Genomic DNA, 6,000 nt, shown 5'->3' with positions numbered 1-6,000 from the left:
GGGAGCTTCTAAAAATCAAACACCTATGCTCATCCAAAGACTTTGCCAAAAGAGTAAAGAGACTACCTACAGACTGGGAAAAAGGTTTTAGCTATGGCATTTCTGATCAGCACCCGATCTCTAAAATCTACATGATACTGCAAAAACTCAGCTGCAAAAAGACAAATAACTCAATTAAAAAATGGGCAAAAGATATGAATAGACACTTCCCTAAAGAAAACATTCAGGTAGCTAACAAATATATGAGGAAATGTTCACGATCATTAACCATTAGAGAAATGCAGATCAAAACTACAATGAGATTTCATCTCACTCCAACAAGGTGGCGATAATCCAAAAAACACAAAATGATAAATGTTGGAGAGGCTGTGGAGAGATTGGAACATTTATACACTGCTGGTGGGAATATAAAATGCTACAACCACTTTGGAAATCGATTTGCCACTTCCTTAAAAAGCTAGAAATAGAATTACCATACGACCCAGCAATCCCACTCCTTGGAATATATCCTAGAGAAATAAGAGTCTTTGCAAGAACAGATATATGCACTCCCATGTTTATTGCAGAACTGTTTACAACAGCAAAAACATGGAAGCAACCAAGATGCCCATCAAAGGACAAATGGATAAATAAATTATGGTATATTCACACAACGGACTACTACGCATTGATAAAGAACAGCGAGGAACCTGTGAAACATTTCATAACATGGAGGAACCTGGAAGCCATTATGCTGAGTGAAATTAGTCAGTTGCAAAAGGACAAATATTCTACGAGACCACTGTTATAAGAACTTTAGAAATAGTTTAACCTGAGAGGAAAACATTCTTTAGTGGTTACAAGAGGGGGGAGGGAGAAAGGGTGGAAAAGGGGCATTCACTAATTAGATAGTAGATAAGAACTTCTTTAGGTGAAGGGAAAGACAACACACAATACAGGGGAGGTGAGCACAATTGGACTAAACCAAAAGCAAAGAAGTTTCCCTGAATAAACTGAATGCTTCGAAGGCCAGCGTAGCAGGGACAGTGGTCTGGGGACCATGGTTTCAGGGGACATCTAAGTCAATTGGCATAATAAAATCTATCAAGAAAATATTCTGCATCCCACTTTGAAGAGTGTCATCTGGGGTCTTAAACGACAAAAGCAGCCATCTAAGCTGCATCAATTTGTCTCAACACACCTGGATCAAAGGAGAATGAAGAACACCAAGGACAGAAGGTAATTACGAGCCCAAGAGACAGAAAGGGCCACATGAACTAGAGACTACATCATCCTGAGACCAGAAGATCTAGATGGTGCCCGGCTACAACCGATGAATGCCCTGACAGGAAAAACAACAAAGAACCCCCAAGGGAGCAGGAGAGCATTGGGATGCAGACCCCAAATTCTCATAAGACCAGACTCAATGGTCTGACTATGACTAGAAGGACCCCAGTGGTCATGGCTCCCAGACCTTCTGTTGGCCCAGGATAGGAACCATTCCCAAAGCCAACTCTTCAGACATGGACTGGACTGGACAATGAGTTGGAGAGGGATGCTGGTGAGGAGTGAGCTTCTTGGATCAGGTGGACACTTGAGAGTATGTTGGCATCTCCTGCCTGGAGGGGAGATGAGAGGGCGGAGGGGGTTAGAAGCTGGCAAAATGGACACAAAAAGAGAGAGTGGAGGGAGAAAGCGGCTGTCTCATTAGGGGGAGAGTAATTGGGAATGTGCAGGAAGGTGTATGCGGGGTTTTGTGTGAGAGACTGTCTTGATTTGTAAATTTTCACTTAAAGCACAATAAAAAATATTTTAAAAAATGAATGCATGGTAGATGACGGGAACCACATATTTCACTGTTGCAGTGAACAAAGCTAGAAGGCTAGAATAATCCATATGGTAACAGATTAGACTTGGAGATATCAGTATTAACTCATGTTTACCTTAATACTTAGTTACAGATGGCTAAATAGAGAAATATAGATACGTGTATATACACAGTTAAGTATATACTGTTGTTGTTAGGTTTCCTTGAGTTGGTTCCCACTCCTAGTCACCTGTGTACAACAGAAGCAAACACTGCCCGACTGTCCTATCCTCACAATGGTCATTATGCTTGAGCCCATTGTTACAGCCACTGTGTCAACCCATCTCATTCTGTGTTAAGTATACACACATATATTTCCTTGCTCTGTCAGCTGAGAGAGCCTAGAGGTACCAGTAGCAGTGAGCACAGCTAGAGCCCAGATCTTTTCTAACACCATTGTCCAATAAAAGGAATCAAGACTTCTTGTGGAAATGACTGATTCTAGGACTGTGGCAGGAAATACTCAAGATGAGCATGAAACATCATCTACTGTCAGAAAGCAATGATTGCTTAAAAGAGGAAAAACCCACAATAAAGGAACTATGTCAAGGGGACTTAGAAGTCAACTGAAAGAGTTTCCAATGGCCAAAGATGGAGCAATTCGAGGGACAAAATAAAAACCTGAAGTATAACCTAAATATCCATGAGTCTGTTGTTGTTGTTAGGTGCTGTCGAGTCGGTTCCAACTCGTAGTGACCATATATGCACCAGAAGGAAAAACTGCCCAGTCCTGCCCCATCCTTACAATTGTTGCTGTAATTGAGCCCATTGTTGCCACCACTATGTCGATCCATCTCGTTGAGGGTCTTCCTCTTTTTCACTGACCCTCTACTTTACCAAACATGATGGCCTTCTTTAGGGACTGGTTCCTCCTGATAACGTCCAAAGTAAGTGAGACAAAGTCTTGCCATCCTCATTTGTAAGGAGCATTCGGGCTGTACTTCTTCCAAGACACATTTCTTCATTCTTTTGCCACCCCGTTCTATATTCGATATTCTTTGCTAATACCATAATTCGAAAGCATCAGTTCTTCAATCTTCCTTATTCATTGTCAAGCTTTCCCATGCATATGAGGCAATTGACAATATCGTGGCTTGGGTCAGGCACACTTTAGACCTCAAGGTGACATCTTTGCTTTTCAAAACTTTGAATAGTTTTCTCTCCCAATGCAATATATCGTTTGATTTCTTGACTTCTGCTTCCATGGGTGCTGATTGTGGATCCAAATAAAATGAAATCTTTGACAATTTCACTCTTTTCTCCATTTATCATTATGTTTCTCCTTGATCCAGTTGTGAGGATTTTTGTTTTCTTTATGTTTAGGTGTGATCCATACCGGAGGCTGTAGTCTTTGATCTTCATCACTAAGTGCTTCAAGCATGCACACTAATATAAAAAATTGATTCGATTAATAAATAAGAAGCAAATATCCTGTGCGGAAGAATTCCAACAATTTATGCAGTTATTCCACTCTCACAGATGTGGAGAATAACTTCCCATTCCTAAAGTGTGGGCTGCACAGAGTGACTTCCTTACAAAGAGTACAGTATGGAAAGGTGGTAATAAAGAATAACTTCACAATGGAGAACGCAGACAAATGTTACCTCATCCAGATGTTCAAAACCAACACTAACAGTGATAAGTCATGTTGATAATATGTACTCTTGATACTATGTGATGAAAATGGCAGTTTACCTCTGTGACCTTCCTCCCAAAAATCTATAACCCCAATATAATGATGAGAAAACAATCAGACAAATCCCACTCAAGGAACATTTTAGAAAATGTCTGATCAGCTCTCCTCAAAATGAGCAAGGACACCAAAACAAGAAAAGTCTGAGAGGCTGTCACAGCCAAAAGGAACCTCCAAAAAAAAATGATCACTAAATGAGATGTGGTATTCTGGACGAGAGATGTTAATGATAGAGGAAACTGTGTGTGGGGTTTATAGGAACCGACCGTACTATCTGCAAAATTTTTCTATGAGTATAAAACTATTCAAAATTGAAAGTGTATTAAAGTTAAAAATATTACTGAAATACAAAAGCCTTGGAAACAGTGAGTTCTGAGTCTGACTCCAGGATCCTCTACAAGCCTTGGATAAGCAATGTCACTGCTTACATCTCCCATTCTTTATCCATAAAATCAGAATAGTGATACCAATTTCAAAGAGGAATTGAGAGAATTAAAGAAAACAATGAATATAAAATGTCTGACATTGTCTATAGTATTAATCAGGGAATGTATAGATACATTATGCTTCAGCCCCTCATAGATTCATTCTCGACCTCCCCACACCCTCTGTAAATGTACCAATTCAATTCCTCAGAATCTCACTACATCTTTTGACAACAGCAGTAATATATTCATATATTGGCATGAGGTGACCTTTCCAAAAGATGAGCTGATCACAGAAATCACTTGCCATGGAAATTACACTGACTCTCCACTAATTTCAGATTTAAGTATTATCCTGTAGTGAAAAATATAAGACTCTTCATTATAAGGCTGCTGTCTACCTCTTGTTGTTGTTGTTGAGTGCCATCAAGTCGGTTCTGACTCACAGTGACCCCATGTACCACAAAACAAAACACTGCTGGGTCCTGCACCATGCTCACAATCATTGTTATCTTTGAGCCTATTGTTGCAACCACTGTGTCAATACATCTCATTGAGGGTCTTCCTCTTTTCCACTGACCCTGTACTTTACCAAGCATGATGTCCTTCTCCGGGGACTGATCCCTCCTGACAACATGTCCAAAGTATGTAAGACACAGTCTCGCCATCCTTGCTTCTAAGGAGCATTATGGTTGTACTTCTTCCAAGACAGATTTGCTCACTTTTTTGGAAGTGCATGATATATTCAATGTTTTTCTTCAACACCACGGTTCAAAGGCCTCAATTCTTCCTCGTTCTTCTTTATTCATCTTCCATCTTTCACATGCATAGGAGGCGATTTAAAACACCATGGCTTGGGTCAGGCACACCTTAGTCTTCAAGGTGACATCTTTGCCTTTCAACACTTTAAAGAGGTCTTTTGTAGCAGATTTTCCCAATGCAGTGCATCTTTTGATTTCTTGACTGCTGCTTCCATGGGTGCTGATTGTTAATCCAAGTGATACGAAATCCTTGACAACTTCAATCTTTTCTCCATTTATCATGATGTTGCTTATTGGTCCAGTTGTGAAGAATTCGTTTTCTTTATGTTGAGGTGCAATCCATACTGAAGGCTGTGATCTTTGATCTTCATCAGTAAGTGCTTCAAGTCCTCTTCACTTTCAGCAAGGAAGATTGTGTCATCTGCGTAATGCGGGATGTTAATGTGTCTTCCTCCAAATCTGATGCCCCGTTCTTCTACATATAGTTCAGGTTTCTAGATTATTTGCTAAGCATACAGATTGAATAGGTATGGTGAAAGGATACAACCCTGACACCCACCTTTCATGACTTTAAACCACACAGTATCCCCTTCTTCTTTCTGAACAACTCCCTCTTGATCTATGTACAGGTTCCTCATGAGCACAATTAAGTGTTCTGGAATTCCCATTCTTAACAATGTTACCCATAATTTGTTATGATCCACACAGTCCAATTCCTTTGTGTCATCAATAAAACACAGTTAAACATCCTTCTGGTATTCTCTGCTTTCAGCCAGGATCCATCTGACATCAGCAACAACATCCCTGCTTCTTCTGAATCTGGCCTGAATTTCTGGCAGTTCCTTGTCGATGTACTGCTCCAGCTGCTTTTGAAAGATCTTCAGCAAAATTTTACTTGTGTGTGATATTAATGATATTGTTCAATAATTTCTGCATTCAGTTGGATCACCTTTCTTAGGCATAAGCATAAATATGGATCTCTTCCAGTCAGTTGTCCAGGTAAGAGACTTCCAATTTTTTGGCATAGGCAAGTACTTCCAACACTGCATCCATTTGTTGAAACATCTCAACTGGTATTCAGTCAATCCCTGGAGCCTTGTTTTTCACCAATGCAGCTTAGACTTCTTCCTTCAGTACCATTGTTTCCTGATAATATGCTCCCTGCTAAAATGGTTGAACATTAACCAATTCTTTTTGGTATAGTGACTCTGTGTATTCCTTCCATCTTCTTTTGATGCTTCCTGCATCGTTTTATATTTTCCCCCATAGAATCCT

The sequence above is a fragment of the Elephas maximus genome, chromosome 3 (assembly GCF_024166365.1).
Source record: "Elephas maximus indicus isolate mEleMax1 chromosome 3, mEleMax1 primary haplotype, whole genome shotgun sequence".
NCBI classification, from domain to species: Eukaryota; Metazoa; Chordata; class Mammalia; order Proboscidea; family Elephantidae; genus Elephas; species Elephas maximus.
The sequence above is the reverse complement of the archived record's forward strand: the minus strand, read 5'-3'. Positions refer to the sequence as shown.